The sequence below is a fragment of the Sus scrofa genome, chromosome 10 (genome assembly GCF_054392235.1).
Source record: "Sus scrofa isolate SSC_HxYL_T2T_F1_AM1 chromosome 10, Sscrofa_HxYL_maternal_Yorkshire_Landrace_v2.0, whole genome shotgun sequence".
Taxonomy (NCBI): domain Eukaryota; kingdom Metazoa; phylum Chordata; class Mammalia; order Artiodactyla; family Suidae; genus Sus; species Sus scrofa.
In genome coordinates this window covers 67533272-67551335 of record NC_139392.1, presented here as the reverse complement: position 1 = coordinate 67551335, position 18064 = coordinate 67533272, and the positions used below count along the sequence as shown (strand labels likewise).

The following is an 18064-nucleotide window of genomic DNA, read 5'->3' as shown; positions in this document are numbered from 1 at the left end:
TAGACTATAGTGCAGTGTAGCCATGACGTTAATATGCAGTGGGAGACCAAAAAAATTTGTGCAACTTGCTTTACTGAGGTAGTGACTTTATTGCGGTGGTCTGGAACCAACTCCAAGGTCTGCCTGTTAACTACCCCTGTCCCGTCAGTTCCAACCACACTGACAACCCATCAGATTCATAGAATTTGGCTCATTTAGCTCCAGCTGACTCATTAGCCCCTTCATTTCAGTTGGCCCAGAGTTATTAGACCACGTCCAGGGGTTGGAACTAGTTAAGTGTGTTTCCAAACATGGGAAGAAACTTAAAAAAAAAAATTGCATTTTGGCCCACAGCATGCAGAAGTTCCTGGGCCAGGGATTGAACCCACACCACATCAGTGATTTGAGCCACTGCAGCGACAACACTGAATCCTTAATCTGTTGAGCCACTAAGGAACTCCGAGAAGGAACTTTTAGTAAAGAGGTTATCTGGACTTTTATTTATTTATTTATTTATTTTTAATTTTTTTGTCTCTTTGCCTTTTCTAGGGCCACTCCTGTGGCATATGGAGGTTCCCAGGCTAGGGGTCCAATCGGAGCTGTAGCCACTGGTCTACGCCAGAGCCACAGCAACACGGGATCCGAGCCGCATCTGTGACCCACACCACAGCTCATGGCAACACCGGATCCTTAACCCACTGAGCAAGGCCAGGGATCAAACCTGCAACCTCACGGTTCTTAGTCAGATTCATTAACTACCGTGCCGTTGCTTTAGGCAACGTGGGATCCTAAACCCACTGAGCAAGGTCAGGGAACGAACCTGCATTCTCATGGAGACATCAGGTCCTTAACCCACTGAGCTACAATGGGAACTCTGTGTTTTATTTTGTTTTATTTTTTTGGCCACCTTTCGGCATATGGAGTTCCCGGGCTAGGCGTCAGATCCAAGCCGTAGTTGGCGACCTCTGCCGAAGCTGTGGCAACACTGGATCTTTTTTAATCCAGGATTGATCCTGCATCCTGGTGCTGCAGAGAAGCCTCGGATCTCGTTGTGCCACATTGGAACCCAGAAACTCCTATAGGTTATTCACTGGCCTGACTTCAGTATTGCTGTGTCTCAGGGAAGAGGGAGGCTAAGGAGTGGGGGTGGGGGGAGCAGTCAGAACATGCACAGCGTTTATGGATTCTGTTCACTGTCTTATGGGGAGTCGCAGTTTGTGGTGCCTCAAAACAACTACAGGGGTAACTACAATGAGGAATCGAAGGTCACTGATCCCAGCTCACTGTAACAAACACAGTAATAAGGAAAAGTTGAAAATATTGTGTTACCCAAATATGACAAAATGTTGGAAAAATGGTGCCAATAAACTTGCTCGACGCATGGTTGCCACAAACCTTCGATTTGTTAAAAACATGGTATCAGTGAAGCACAACAGAGTGAACTGCAATAAAACAAAGGATGCTTGTATTTGGGGGGTTTTGTGGCCGGGTCCATGAAAAGTTCCAAGACCAGAGATCAAACTCGCACCACAACAGCGACAATGCCAGATCCTTATTAACCCGCTGTGCCACCAGGGAACTCCAGCCTGTATTTTGATTTGAGGCTCTGTCTGTCCTCTGCTTAGTGGTCACAAAGCAGGATCCCCGAGGAAGTGAAGGAACCCACGTACAATAATAAGAACAGACACCACACAGCGAGGGACTTCCTGTGCCCATGCATTGTTCCCCGACCTCTGCAATATGTTAACTCACTTAATGCTCCAAACGGCTCCCTGACGTCAGTTCTCTTATTGTCCCTGTGGTGCAGACAAGGACACGGAAGCCCAGGGAGGTAATCTTCCCCAAGTCACCTGTGGTCAACCCGGTCCCTGGCTCATCTTCTACATTGGTGACTGCCACCCAAGGTTATTAATGAACTCTGCAGGACTGGTGGAGGTGGCCGTGGCTGGCTTTGTGCTGCCACCGTGAGGAAGATCACACTCCAGCTGGGTCAGTGAGAGTCTCAGGCACCGAGCGAGGGAGGGGGATGTGGATGGAGATGGGGTCCAGGCCGTTCCCCCTCAGCAGGGGTCTGGGAAGCCGGGTGGAGGACGACAGAGCCGGCCTGGCCTGTGGAGGACGGGGCCCCAGCTCAGAGTCCAGGGGCCAGAGCCAAACAAGAGGCCAGGCGACCATCCAGCTGGGTCATCTGTTAGAAACATCAGATGGAGCAGAGGGATGCAGGGGTGACCCAGGTGTGGATCCAGCAGGATGCAGGTGTGACCCAACGTGGCAGTGGAGTGGGGAAAGGTGGGGACAGACCCAGGACAGGGCCCCAAGTCACCTGCAGCCCTGGGTGGGGGCAGGGGTGGGAAATTTGGGGCCTCCTCCCATCCCTGCTTGGCTTAGCCCTGGACTGACACTGGGCTATGGTCCAGCCACTGGTGCGTTCCAGGACTCCTAGCTCATCCCACCCCATGCTGGGTCCGGGGAAGGAAAACGGGGCAGTGGGTTGAAGCAAAGACTCTGGGGTTAGTGACACCTGAACTCAGACTTCTGCTCAGCTGTGACCTTGAGCAAAGTAAACCCCCCTCTCAGTCATGGGGATCATGGTACAACATGCAACTCCCCAGGCCACGGGGTAGTTAACTGAGATGAAAAGCACAGGGCTAGCGCAGAGGCTGACACGTAATCACCGCGCATCATAGATATACATATATATATTTTTTTGCTTTTTAGGGCAGCATCCACAGCACATGGAGGTTCCCAGACTAGGGTTCAAATTGGAGATATAGCTCTTGGCCTACACCACAGCCACAACAAAGCCAGATCTGAGCCGCATCTGCGGCCTACGCCACAGCTCATGGCAACGCCGGGTCCTTAACCCACCAGCGAGGCCAGGGATCAAACCTGCGTTCTCACTGATACTAGTAGGGGTCATAACTGCTGAGCCACGACGGGAATTCCCAATCAACACGCATCAGATGGTCCCTGTCACTGCTGTTGGGAGCAGCAGAATAACAAAAGTTACTGATTTGGGTTCTGTTTTCTCCCCTAACTTCTAATGAAGTGGGTATCCACCCTTCCGAAGAGTCACCCCCTTTCCCAGCCCTGCAGAATCCAGTTTAGGGACTGGGGACTTAAGGGATGAGGGGGGGTGGGGGAGGGGAGGGGAGGGACAGGAAGGGGATGGGGCTTGATCCAAACAGTCACAATAAAGTGAAGCCACCTTTGACTTCAGGGACATTTTCTCTGAAAAGCTCTTTGCTCCATCCTGGGAAACTGTCGAGGCTCTGGGGAGTCAGGCTCCACGAAGCAGGGCCTGCTGGTCCCCAGTTTGTGTCCTGGCCCTTCTGGCCGCACCTGTGTCTTAACCAACTCCCTGGGGCCATCAAAGCCCATTAGCCATGTGCACCAGCCTCCTTGCAAAGCACAGCTTCAGTCTCCATCTTTTATTTTTTTTTTTAATTTTTTAGTCTTTTCTAGGGCTGCATCCACGGCATATGGAGGTTCCCAGGCTAGGATATATAGCCACCGGCCTACACCAGAGCCACAGCCACATGGGATCTGAGCCGCATCTGCGACCCACACCACAGCTCATGGCAATGCCGGATCCTGAACCCACTGAGGCCAGGCATCGAACCCGCAACCTCTTGGTTTCTAATTGGATTTGTTGACCACTGAGCCACGACGGGAACTCCAGTTTCCATCTTTTAAACCACGAGGTCAGGATCTGCGTTTCTGTGTTGGGACAAAGCTGTCATCATCTCCCACCTCCGGCTTTGGGACAGGACGTGAGGGCCATACTGGCCCCCCAACACCTCCCCCGAGACCCTGAAAGCCAGGTAAAAAAGATCCTCACCCCAGATCACCCTGCCCCCTTCCAGGATAGCCTTCCAGAGGTCAGGGGACACCTGCGGTGCCTGAGAGTGACAGCGGGACGCTGCCCCCCCCCCCAGCTTATATGGCCCTGCCCAGCTAGGCCTATAGGACTTCAGGATACAGCCGCTAACAAAGGAAAATACCAGGGGAGCCTGGTTTTCTCAGCTGCCCAAGAGGGGAAAGGAAGCTGGGCTCAGTGACTCATACAATGGCATGGAAACAATTCAAGGAACTGTCCGAAGGAAGTGACCAGAATAGCCCGGCCGATGGCTGCATGCTGGTGAGGCCAGGAAGATGGAAGCCAGGACTGCCGCAGCCCAGGAGAGGGGTGGTCAAACTTGAGAAGGGGGAGTGGGGAGAGAGGGGCCCGAGGGGGAGTTTGGGGTTGGTACATGACGACTGTTAGACTGAGGATGGGGTGCTGGGGTCCTGCTGTACAGCATGGGCAGCTGTGAGTGCTCTTGGGTTAACACGTGATGGAAAATGGAAAAGAAAAAAAAAAGGAATGTGTGTGTATATGGGTGGCTGGGTCACAGAAATTGAAGGAACATTAGAAATCAACTATAATTTAAAAAATTAAAAAAGTAAAAACTAAAGGAGGAACTTTCCTTGTAGCATTATCTGTCCTTTGGAAACATTCATTGAAATGAAGGCGTCTCTTGGAGTTCCCATCGTGGCTCATCGGAAACGAATCCGACTAGGAACCATGAGGTTTCGGGTTCCATCCCTTGCCTCGCTCAGTGGGTTAGGGATCCAGCGTTGCTGTGACCTGTGGTGTAGGCTGGCGGTCACAACTCCGATTAGACCCCTAGCCTGGGAACCACCATATGCTGGGTGTGCGGCCCTAAAAAGCAGAAAAAGAAAAAAGAAAAAAAAAAAAAAGAAAAGAAAAATGAAGGCATCTCTTGACCCCAGGCCCAGGAGGGAATGGTCTTTGGGGGAGGCCACAGTGCCAGCTCAGGGTCCTTGGGGAGTGGCCACAGGCCACCTTGTCACCACAGAAAACCGACCTCTCCCCACTCCCAGAGCCGATGCTTCACCTTGTGCTGGGGGTGGCAGGAAGGGCCCATTGGGTCTAATGGCCTGGGCCCGGCTGGGGGGTCCCCAGGGGAGAGGACCTTATTTGCAGAGAAGCGTGAATACAGATGCTAATTGGTGAGGTTGCCTTCCCCTCCCTCTGCTCCAATACGGTCAACTCTGAAAACTGCTCTCAAGGGTGCAAGAGTTTCAAAGTTTTCAAAAGCCAGCTAACTAAACACGGAGCCCAGGAGAGGATAAACAGCCGTCTGCTATCACATTCGGGATCCTCGGCTTCAAAGGACTCCCATGTGTTTACAAAAAGAACACGAGAGTTCTCTGTGTTTATTTTAAAATAAGGACTGTAATAAACAGTCTTTCCAAAAAAAACCCCAAATAACAGACAGGGGAAAGAACCTTCTTTCTTTGTTTTATGCATCGCTCAAAACATCACACTCCCCTTGGCTTTGGCTGAAATGAATTTGGTTTCTTTGCAGAAGTTCACCGTTTATAAAATACATACGTTTTATGGACTTTGATCTCCCCACGGGCGCAGCTTGAGGTTGGTTCAAAGTTCTACAGAGTTAAACACAACCACATGTGACCGGGTGGCTCACACGTACCTTGGCCCATGTTGGCGGATGCCAGACCAGGATTGGAACCCTCTGAGAGGTGGGCGAGGCCCAAAGGGAGGGAGTACGCCTCCCCCAGAGGACCTCTGCCCATCCTCTGTCTCTCTCCTGCCCCCCCCACGGTCGGGGGGAGGTGGGCACTCTGCCCAGGAGAGGGGTGAGCAAACTCGGTACAGGTCCTCACCGCACCCGGACCTAAGAGAATGCCAGCTGAGCCGGACCCTCATCAGCCTTACCTTTCCTAATCCTCCCAGACCTGGGATGCTTTGATGAAAATGCAAATTGTGGAAGATTGAAAAAAAAGGGAAAAAAAAAAAAAACAAACTGCACCTCTTAATTACAAGTCAAAAGTAGAGGCATTTCAAATCTGTGTGTGTGTTTATAGGTTGGTACAATACAGAGATAAATAGGTGATAGATAATAGTTGATGGATGGGTGGGTGGGTGAATGCATGAATAAATTGATAACAGACGATAGCTAGATGGATGGATGGATAGATAGATAAGACAGAAAGGATGGATGGATGAGTGGGTGGATGGATGAATCGATGGATAGACAGATAGATAGATAGAAACAGATGATGGATGGATGGATGAGTGGGTGGATGGGTGAATGGATGGATGGATGGATGGATAGATAGATGGATAGAAATGGATGGATGGACAGATGGATGGACGAGTGGGTGGATGGGTGAATGAGTGGATGGATGGATGGATAGATGGATAGATGGATGGATAGACGGATAGATAGATAGATAGATAGATAGATAGATAGATAGATAGATAGATAGATAGATAGAGATGATGGATGGATGGATGAGTGGATGGATGGGTGAATGGATGGATGGATGGCTAGACAGGAAGAAATCGATGATGGGGGAGAAAGACATAAATTCATAGTTAACTCTAACTCTAATCCCATTCTTCCTGAAAGAAAATTCTTTACTACATCCTTTTCGGCAGTTGCCAGGGCTCCTCCCTGACAGTCATTGTCCCCTTCTTTCACACTGACAGAGCTCTGGTTACTTCCAGCATCCACCTCTCCTCTGTAGGACTCAGGGTTAAACCTGATGGCTCTTGAGTCAACCATCATGACAGCAGTTCCCTTTCCGGGGACTGGCTGGGTGTTGAGTGGGAGAGCAGCTCTGGTCCATGAGATATGACGGATGGTTATCTTGGACACTACTGGGAAAGGCTTTCTTCCTGAAATAAAGGGACATATGAAAAGAACGCTCTCTTTTATGACTCCAGGATGTCTGAAGCTGATGCAGCGGCCTCAACACCAAGAGGGCAGCTAATTTAAGATGACAGAGCAGGAAGATAAAGAGACTCTAGGTCTCTGATAATTGGTTAGACCACTGAATTAATCAACTGTTAAAGCGGCCTCATTCTGGACTTCCTGTAATAGAAAAACTCAATTCCTTTATTATTTAAGTATTTTTTTGGTAATTATGTTAAAATATAACCCATATACTATTGAAAATGTATCATAAGGGTTTTAAGTATATTCACAGAGTTAAACAGCCACCACTGCAAATTACGGTTAGAACATTTTCATCACCTCCCAGAGGAATCTCATATACATTTTAGTTCTCACTCCCCAATCCTCCCATCCCACCCCCAGCCATAAGCCTCCACTATTTTCTGTCTCTTTGGAATTGTCTACTGTGAACAATTCATATAAATGGAATCATACGATACACTGGCCTTTTGTGACTGCCTTCTTTCACTGAGCATGTTTCCAAGGTTCATCTATACTGCAATGTATATCAAACATATATTTCATCCCTTTTTATAGCTGAATAATAGTTCATTGTATGAATAGGCCACATTTTGTTTATCCATTTGTCACTGGATGGATATTTGAGAAATTTCTCCATTTTGACTTATTATGAATAATGCTGCCATGAATGCATGAATACACTTTTATATGGTCCTTTTGTTTTTTGTTGTTGTTGTTGTTGTTGTTGTTTTCCCATTTCTCTGGCATCTACACCTCAATGTGGAATGGCTGGGTTACTTAGGTAATTTTGAGTCGGACTGTCTGTTACTTGCAGTAAAAGCATCCTAATTGATGCACTTTAAAGTAAATAACACAAAGAGAAAGCTGTTGGTTTCTACACCCACCCACACTTCCAGCCTATGGCTATTCTCTCTCCTTGATGTTACTGGGAGAAAATCAAGTTCAAGAGTACTGGAGTATATTGCATATGATCTAGCTTCCTGAAAAGTCATTTGTTTTGTTGGATTTTTGCAGGACCTGAAAAATGATTCGCTACAGTCTCCTTTACTAGAACATAATTGTCAGTTCCAGAGGCTCTAAAATTTCAGAAAACTGCCATGCAGTCCACTCAGTCTCTTGACCAGGATGAACCAGTGCAAGCCTCCATAGTAACCTGCCAGGTTATCTTCCAGTCACTTAGTTGGGTTCCCCTGAGCATGAAAAGCTTTGGCAACTTCAGGAGTATTTCTGAAAGTACCAGTAATTTGAAAAGACTTGCACCTTTCTACATAAATTTTCATATATTAGTTATAGTTAAGTTTAGAAGAAATTGGCAGGAAGAGGGCACAGATCTGGAAGGAAGGGGAATGGCTTTGAGATTCTGGAGGCCCAAGATGAAGGGACAGAGACGAAAGGAGGAAGAAAAGAGGCAGAGGCAAGCTCTGTCAGTTTGAAATTTGGAGGAGAGCCCCCTCTGACCTCAGGAATTCTTCACAGACGTCATCTTGCTTGCCATCCTTTTTTATTTTATTTTATTTTTGTCTTTTTGCCTTTTCTAGGGCCGCTCCCACGGCATATGGAGGTTCCCAGGCTAGGGGTCTAATTGGAGCTGTAGCCGCCGGCCTACACCACAGCCACAGCAACACGGGATCCGAGCCGCGTTTGCAACCTTCACCACAGCTCACGGCAACTCGGGATCCTTAACCCACTGAGCAAGGCCAGGGATTGAACCTGCAACCTCGTGGTTCCTAGTCGGATTCGCTAACCACTGCACCACGACGGGAGCTCCTGCTTGCCATCCTTGCTATTAATATTAGGATATGTTAGATAAATGATAGTTGACTTGATCAATTAGATAGACAGACAGATGGACAGATAGGTGGACAGACATGATGTTATAGTAGGTTAGGGAGTTATAATAAAGTCTAGTTAGGAAAACAGAAATCATAGATATTCCAAACAGAGAAGTTTTAGTAACACAGGGAATTGGTGACACAGGTATCAGAAAGCTGAAAGAACAAAATGAAATGCTGGAAGAACCCAGAAACTAGTAACTGCAGAGACAGTGTTGAGAAATACAGTGGAAGAGGTGGTGTCACCAGCTATGAGCTGGCACGAGGGGGTCTCACGGGGCTGTTGGTGGGACCTCTGGAGCAAAGTCCTATCCCACTGGTCTCCAGACATGTGGCTAGGAGCCCTCTGGAAGTCTCTTCCGCCCTCCTTCTCTACCTTGCCGACCCCTTCCTGTGCTTACCATTAACGGTCCTAGCAGGAGGCTAGCAAGGGAGACTGGGAAATGTAGATTGCAGAATCTCAGCCCCCAAGTCACAGGGCAAAATATAGGAACATGGTCTCGGAGCCAACGAACAATAGGTAAACCAACACCCCTTGGGCCAGCAACACCACACACGGCCCTCCGCCTTACTGGAGATTTCATACACTGACAGCGATTGATGCATCAATCTGCCTTACAAACGAAGATCTTTCCCTCTCCCCCACATGGTGACACAGCGGGTCCCAAATGTCCTCTACTCATCTCAGACTGTCGTGAACCCCTCTTCCAGGTCCGCCACAATCCCACCTGAAAGTCTGTAACCTGGGAACGAAATTGTGAGGTTAACCATCCAAAGCAAGGCTGATAGAAAATGATGCGATCACAAGCAAAGAGGACAAAGCATCGCTGCTACCTACAGTCTTCATTTCTTTTTCTTTCTCTTTTTTTCTTGCTTTTTAGCACCACACCTGCAGCATATGGAAATTCCTAGGCTAGGGGTCTAATCAGAGCCAGAGCCACAGCCACAGCAACTCAGGATCCAAGCTGTGTCTGTGATCTACCTCACAGTTCATGGCAACACCGGATCCTTAACCCACTGAGCAAGGCCAGGGATCGAACCTGCATCTTCATGAATACTGGTTGGATTCATTTCTGCTGAGCCATAATGGGAACTCCCTACAGTCTTCATTTCTATAGGAGACACAGCCCACTGCTGATTTCTGTGACTTCCTTCTTCCATTTACCCACAGCCAGCCAGCTCCTCAGTTGGTGGGAATTCAATCTTAACTTTGTTTTCCTACTTTCATTCCTAATCTTCCACAGACCCACAATTCTTAGGTTATTAGAATTTCCCATCACCACTTGTCATAGGAGTTAATGGGACCAAGAACATCCCTGGAGAATTCTTGAAACTCCAGACACAGTCCTCCCTGCCCCTATAATGTAGCAGCAACCTCATCTTCTGGTAATCAGGATCAGTCAGCCCAGCCAGAAGACAGACCCTTCTCTGCCTGTTAGTTCAGTGGCATGAAAGCCCAAAATGTCCAGGTAGGAGTCTCCACTTTGCTTTGATGGGAGCACCCCGTCCCCTGGTGGAAGTAAGCATCTGCCATAACCTAAGAACTCTAAACCCAAAGTTGCTGAGACGGGAAGGAAAATATCCCCAGTGGATTTATTATGATAGGAGCTCCATCACAGCTAATATTAATTAATTAATCGTGATGCCACCATGTACCCATGAGTTGCCAACACCCAGTGTTTCTGTTGGCAAGGAGCTCAGCCCTGCTTTCAAAGTCAAAGACAGAGGCAAATCCACCCCATATTCCTATCTCTGTGGGCCTGTTTCCTGGGCCCCCGCCCTTCTGGTACCTTAAATACTCTACCAGTTCAGGTCCTGGTCAGGTAAAGAGAAAGCACATTAGGTATTTCAATGCCCAGAGATCATCACACAGGCAGCCAGGCTCAAAGAGCAGCCAGTGCATGCTAAAGGGAACCGGGGATCATGCACAGAGGGAAATGAACTACCACACAGGGCTGGGAGGAAAAGGGCTGGGGGGCTCTGCACAGCTGGTGCTGCAGTCTCTGAGGACAGGGTACCAGGCTCTGGAGGACAGATCTTGAGAGGGGAAGACTTCTGGCCAGGGCCAGGTTCACCCCGAGACAAGAGAACAGGATTTGGAGCCAGAAAACCCAGGTTCTGACATCAGTCCTGCTCTCATTGGTTGAATGGCCTTCCAGAGGTGGCCTAACAACTGCCCCCCTCCAGATCTCAATTTCCTCATTTTGAAAAGGTGGGTAATACCATGGACCTCAGAAGGCAGTTGGGAAGATGAATGGAGACAATACATGAACATGTGCTTTGTAAACGCTGTGTGCCACTTTCATGATGATGCATGAACTGCAACGCTGCCGCATGGTCAATCTTGCAGTGTTTGATGGTCAGTCTTGTTGAAAAACCACACAAGGGAAGTAATAGGCCCTAGAATTGGTCGCATCTGGTACAAGTCGCCTGTGGGGAAGACTCTGGGAGTGGATGAGAAGTTCAGGGACAGGCAAAGCGTCACCCCAAAAGGTCAATCTAGAGGAAAACATAGTTTCAAAGTCTCAGAGCCTGACTCAGACATGGGGTCTGGGAGAAGCAAGCACTAGGGGCTTCAAGCTGGACACCCACGGCCCAAGTCCATTCTGGGAACAAGTGGGGGTTGGTGGGGGGATATCCATGGTGCAAGGGGGCATGACCGTGACCATCGAGTCGTGGGCTCAGGACTTGCTATTTGGGCAGAGAGCAGCTTCTTGGCTGCTGGGGACAGAGCCTTGGTGGAGTCCAGCAGGGCTGAGCAAGGGGGACATGGGGGATGGACCAGTGACCTGCACTGCTCTGTCGCCCTGTTCTTCAGGGCTGCTGTCAGAGGAACTCTTGGGTGTTTCCACTGTTATCTTTCAGCTTGCTTCCTTTCTAGGGCACATAGAGAACATGCAGTCGGGATGAATGTTTTGTTTGGGGTTGTTTTGAGGTATAATTGACATAAAACATATTAGCTTCATGTATACAGCATAATGATTCAATATTTGTATATAGGGATTGCAAAATGATATCGCCATACTATGTCTAGTTGACATCCATCGTCACACATAGTTACACTTCTTTTTCTTGTGATGAGAATCTTTAAGATCTTCTTTCTTAGCAACTTTTAAATATGCAATAGAGTATTACTAACTGTAGTCGCCATGCTATGCATTACACCCCCGGGACTTATTTATTTTGTAACTGTTATAAAAGTTATTTTACCTTTTGACCCTCTTCACCCATTCCACCACTCCACTCCACCTCCCGACCTCTAGAAATCACCAACCTAGTCTCTGAATCCATGAGCTTATGTTTTTGTTTTTATTTTGTTTCTACGCATAAGTGAATTCAAATGGTATTTGTTTCTGCCTGACTTATCTCAGTGAGCATAATGCCCTCAAGGTCCATCCATCTTGGTGCAAATAGCATTAATTCCTTCTCCTTTTTTTTTTTTTTTTTTTTTTTGGCCTTCAGTCCTTTTAGAGCCGCACCCATGGCATATGGAGTTTCCCAGGCTAGGGGTTGAATCGGAGCTGTTGCCGCCCGCCTACACCACAGCCGCAGCAACGTGGGATCCAAGCCGCAGCAACGTAGGATCCAAGCTGTGCCTGCGACCTACACCACAGCTCACGGCAACGCCGGATCCTTAACCCATTGAGAGGGGCCAGGGATCGAACTCCGAAACCTCATGGTTCCTAGTCGGATCATTAACCACTGAGCCACGACAGGATCTCCCAAGAATTCCTTCTTTTTATGGCTCAAAAATATTCCTCTGTGTGTGTGTGTGGCAATCACATCTTTATCCATTTATCTATCAATGGACACTTAGGTTATATCCATGTCTTGGCTATTGTAAATAATTCTGCAATGAACATGGGAGTGCAGACATCTTATAGAATTAGTGTGTGATGAATACCCAGAAGAGAAACTGCTGGATCATATGGTAGCTCTATTTTTGATTTTTTAAGGAATCTCTACACCATATTCTATAATGGCTGCATCAATTTATATTTCTACCAACAGTACACAAAGGTTTCCATTTTCTCACATCCTCATAAGCAGATGGTATTTTTTTGTTCTTTTTATAATAGCCATTCGAACAGGTGTGAAGTGATGGCTCACTGTGCCCTTGAATTGCATTTCCCTGATGAGTAGTGATGTTGAGCATCTTTTCACGGACCCATTGGCCATCTGTATGTCTTCTTTGGAAAAATGTCTGTTAGTATCTTCTGCCCATTTTTAATTAGATTTATTTGGTTTTTTTTTTTTTTTTTTTTTTTTGCCGTTGGGTTGTATACATACCTCTTCTATTTTAGATATCAACCCCTTATCAGATATGAGATTTGCAAATATTTTCTCCCATTCAGGAGGTTGCCTTTTCACTTTGTTGATGATTTCTTTTGCTGCACAGAAGCTCTGTGGTTTGACAAGTCCCACTTGTTTATTTTTACTTTAGCTGCCTATGATTTTTGGTGCCAAATTAAAAAAATCACCACCAAGACCAATGTCAAGGTTCTTACTGCATATGTTTTCTTCTTTTTGGAGTTTTATGGTTTCTGGCCTTACATTAAGTTTTTAACCCATTTGGAGTTAGTGTTTGCATCTGGTCAAGGATACAGGTCAAGTTTCATTTTTTGCTTGTGGCTGTCCAGTTTTCCCAGCACCATTTATTGAAGAGACCATCCTTTCCCCATGGTATAGTCTTGGCTTGTTTGTCATAAATTGACTGACATTTAGATGTGGTTTTATTTCTGGGTTCTCTATTCTGTTCCATTGATCTAGATGTCTATTTTTATGTCAGTGCTGTACTGTTTGGTTTATGGTAGTTTTGTAATATAGTATGAACTCAGAGAGTGTGATGCCTCCAGTTTTGTTCTTTCTCAAGCTTTGGCTATTGGGGTCTTTTGTGGTTCCAGACAAATTTTAGATTACAGTGAATCTGTAGATTGCTTTGGGTGGTATGGACATTTTAACAATATTAATTCTTCCAATCCATTGGCATGATATCTTTCCATTACTTTGTGTCTTCTTCAATTTCTTTCCTCACTGTCTTAGAGTAGTCAGTATACACCTTTTACCTCCCAGGGTAAATACATCCCTAAACATTTTACTCTTTTTGATGAATTAAGACTGAAGATCTTAATGGGGATAAAAATCTTTTAAAGTCCCTTTTCTATCAAGTATTCATTTTGTTTATTTACGAATATTGACTTCAACAGAAAATACATTTTATATGAGAAAAAAATTTTTTTAGAATGATGCATAAGAAATGGGGCTGGAGGAGTTCCCATTGTAGCTCAGCAGTAATGAACCCAACTAGTATCCATGAGGATGCAGGTTCGATCCTTGGCCTTGCTCAGTGGGTTAGGGATCTGGCATTACTGTAAGCTGCTATGTAGGTCACAGATGCAGCTTGGATATGGCATTACTGCGGCTATGGTGCAGACCAGCTGCAATTCTGATTAGACCCCTAGCCCGGAAATTTCCATGTTCCGTGGGTGCAGCTCTAAAAAAAAAAAGAAGAAGAAGAAAGAAATGGGGCTGGAAAATGGGCTACATATTCACAAAGTTCTTACATTTTATGTGAACTGGTGAAATGTTAACTCTCAATAGCCCATAGAAAGTAAATGCCATATACTAAAATCCCTACAGCAACCTCTAAAAAGGAAATAAGAAAGGAGGGTTCTCTGTATGACCTTGAAGGTGTTGGGGTGGTGACTACATTTTCCCTTCCCATAACATTCATCCACTAATGGCGGGCTTGACCATGTGACTTTGTTTGGTCAACGGAATTGGCACAGAAGAACTAGTTTTGAAGTTCGACCGTAAGACAGATCACACTTCCACTTACTTTTCTGGGCATCTCAGACCTTCACTATGAGACTGACATGCTCCAGGCTGTTACAGCCCCTCCAGAAGAATGAACACATGAATCAAACTTGGTTGACCCTCAGTCTGGAAGATATTTGCCCCAGTTCACCAATAGACATGTGATTGAGGAACAAATACTTATTGTTTTAGGACACTGAGGTTTTATGGCTGTTTGCTATGGAGCAAAAGTTGACTCCGATACAGTAAAACTTGAAAAAGGGAAGAGAAGTGTGTAATAAATACAACTCGTACCACAGAAATGCAGAGAATTATAAGAGACTACTCTGAACAATTATAAACCAACACATTGAATAACCTAGAATTGGTACAAACATAGAAACATACAACTTAACAAGAATGAATCGTGAATATATAAAAACTATCTATGAGGATGTAGGTTTGATCCCTGGCCTCAGTCAGTGGGTTGGGGATCCAGTGTTGCTGTGAGCTGTGGTGTAGGCCAGCAGCTGTAGCTCCAATTCACCTCTAGCCTAGGAACTTCCATATGCTGCAGATGCAGCCCTGAAAAACAAAGGAAAAAAATTAAGACCAATCCTTCTCAAACTCTTTCAAAAAGAAAGGAACACTTCCTAACTCATCTTATCAGGTCATCTGATACTAAAGCAGACAAGGACACTACAAGAAAATTACAGATCAACAGACCTAATGCACATAGATGCGAAAACCCTCAACAAAATAGTAGCACAGCAAATTCCGTAACATGTTAAAATAATCATACACCATGATCAAGCCGGATTTATCCCTGAGGTGCAAGTGTGTTTCAACCAGTGTAAATCAATAAACATGACTCATCACAGGAACGGAATGAAGGAGAAAACACTAATACAAAATCCCAGTGGGCGGGTGGAAACAGGGAGGGAGATGTCAGGGCTGAGTTCTTGGTGGATTTGGGGATCAGGGACCACTCTTAGATGTATTGGCCCAGATGCAAAGTCATGAAAGAGGATGGCATCACCAAGTGAAAAATGAGGGTAGCAAGAGAAAAAGATCCAAAAGAGGATCTTAAGGGAGTTCCCTGGTGGCCTAGCAGTTAAAGATCTGGTGTTGTCACTGCCGTAACGGGGGTTCAATCCTTGGCCTGGGAACTTCCCTATGCTGTGGGTGAGACAAAAAAAAAAAAAAAAAAAAAAAAAAAAAAAAGAGAGAGAGAGAGAGAGAGAGAGAGAGAGACAAAGAGACAGAGAGAGAGAGAATCTTGAAAAATGTCATTTACACTTATGCCCTCTTAACAAGAGGGGCTGTGGAGGCCAGGAAAGGACAGGTACCCGAAAGGTCCTGAGAGGAGAAGCTGACCTAGGAAAGGTTGTTTTCTTGAGGATGGGGAAGGAGGTCGGAGCCAATCCACCAGAGGGAGATCAACTACACAGAAGGCTCCAGGCAGGGAGGAAAGCGCTGATGAAGCCAAGGGGTCGAGAAGTCAGAAAGGGATGGAATGAGAGCCGGGTACAGCCTCAGCAACCGTGGAAAGGGAGCCTCTAGTAACTGTGATTTCTGTTTGCACTTCACAGGGTAGCTTCAAGAGCAGGGACACCCACCTCCCACCCCTAGATATAAGGATATCTAACCTTATAGCCGGAACAAAGGAAAGAGGCTCTTGGAAAAGCCCTGATAACAGTCTGTCTGCTCCTACCCACCCGACATTCCATTCATTCCAACAGGATCTTTGAGCAGAACGTGGGACAGGTACTGTGGGTCTACTGATCTGAATCAGGAGCACAGATGTGGGTGCCGAAGTCAAAGTCACTTGACTTTGCAGCTGGGAGAGGTGGCTGTGTGTCCTGTCGTGTCCCCTGGACAGCACTGCATGGCTCTGCAAGACTGCAATAGTCACTGAGTGCCCACCCCCACACTCAAACCAGAGAAAGCTTTCACAGAATGTAACAGTTCCAACAAAAATACTTGAGCGTTCTTCAGTTCCTTTCATCTGACCCTGATATTTTCCCTTGAAACTGAACCCCAGTGGCTCCAAGGAGCATGGAGAAAGGGAGCAGATGGACGATGAGATAGCAGAGTTTGGATGTGCCTAAGAAATAGAACTAAATCTTGAGGTATCCAAGCTTTTCCATCTGTGTCCAAACTGCCAATAATCCTTCTAAATATTAGGAATGGCACTTTGTCAGCCATCCCTCTGGATGATGACAACAATAAGGGTTTAGTCTGTGCCAGGCACTGCTTCAATCACTTTACTTATATTATCTCATTGAGTCCCGACAGAGTTCTGTTGGAAAGGCAGACCGAGCTTCCTCCTCATTTAGACATGCAGAAATTGGAGTTCCCGTTGTGGCGCAGTGGTTAACAAATCCGACTGGGAACCATGGGGTTGCGGGTTCGATCCCTGGCCTTGCTCAGTAGGTTAAGGACCCGGCGTTGCCGTGAGCTGTGGTGAAGTTTGCAGACACAGCTCGGATCCCAAGTTGCTGTGGCTCTGGCGTAGGCCAGTGGCTACAGCTCCAATTCGACCCCTGGCCTGGGAACCTCCATATGCTGCAGGAGCAGCCCTAGAAAAGGCAAAAAGACAAAAAAAAAAAAAAAAAAAAAAAAAAATTAGAGACACAGAAATGCTGCATTGGAGTAGATGAGAGAACGGCCGAGGTCATACGAGACAGGGATTTGAACTCTGGAAGTCTCACAGCAGAACCTGTACCTCAACCACCATGTGAGGCCATCTCTCAAGGGTATGTACAAGTTATTTTTATTCATTAGACTGGAAGAATATACAAAACTTGATTTGAATTTTATTTTTATTTTTTAATTTTTTTTTATTTTTTGGCTTTTTAGGCCCGCACCCATGGCACATGGAAGTTCCCAGGCTAGGGGTCGGATCAGAGCTACATCTGCCAGCTTACACCACAACTACAAGCAACACCAGATCCGAGCCATTGTCTGTGACCTACACACAGCTCATGGCAATGCCAGATCCTTAACCCACCTTGCAAAGCCAGGGATTGAACCCTGGCATATTCATGGATATGAGTAAGATTCTTAGCCTGCTGAGCCACGATAGGAACTCCTCTAGCCCCATGTCTTATTCAACAGTAGTTATATAAGCCATGACGGAAACAACTAACTATATGGTATACAAAAGAATAGTTTTGTTTTGGTTTTTTTTTTTTTTTTTTGGCTGCACCCATGGCATGAGGAAGTTCCAGGGCCAAGGATTGAAACTGTACCACAGCAACAACAACGCTGAATCCTTAACCACCACTGCGGAGCCATCAGGGAACTCCAAAGGAGCAGTATCTAAAATAAATTGAACCATAAATACTACAAATAAAAGGGTAGACAGATATACTGGTGCAAAGCTAACAAAAGCAAGTGGAGATTGTAACTTTAATAGGAGATGAGGTTAAACTCAAGACAAAAAGAATTAAATGAAACAAGGGGGAAATTTATAATTGTTAAAAGAATGATTTAAAACGAGGATATAATTGTCCATTCTTTTCAAAATGACAACAAAAAATGCAACAAAAATATTTTACTTATAGCTATAACAATTGAGGAAAAATAAATTTAAAATATAATAACTGTAGGAAAATATAAATAATTCCTTTCAGTCCTGGCAACTTTAATGGACAAAAAAGTGAGGATCCAAACCCAATTAACAGTAAAGTTGCAGAGTTC

At 46.0% G+C, this 18064-nt stretch overlaps 2 protein-coding genes across 22 annotated transcripts in view; one reads left to right on the top strand and one right to left on the bottom strand.

Moving 5' to 3' along the window:
• Window positions 1-1360, top strand: part of LOC106505145 (uncharacterized) — a 100692-nt gene extending 99332 nt beyond the window's left edge. The window contains exon 7 of the transcript XR_001299271.3: window positions 985-1360. The gene's annotated coding sequence lies outside the window, so the exon portion shown is untranslated. The remainder of the gene's footprint in view (window positions 1-984) is intronic.
• The window catches only part of MTPAP (mitochondrial poly(A) polymerase), a 133287-nt gene that overhangs the window by 44209 nt on the left and 71014 nt on the right, over window positions 1-18064 (bottom strand). The window contains exon 11 of one of the 21 annotated variants that reach the window (XR_014817102.1): window positions 3409-6691. The exons of the other annotated variants lie outside the window; for them this stretch is intronic. The gene's annotated coding sequence lies outside the window, so the exon portion shown is untranslated. Of the gene's footprint in view, window positions 1-3408; window positions 6692-18064 lie in introns of those variants that run through there. 21 annotated transcript variants of the gene reach the window in all.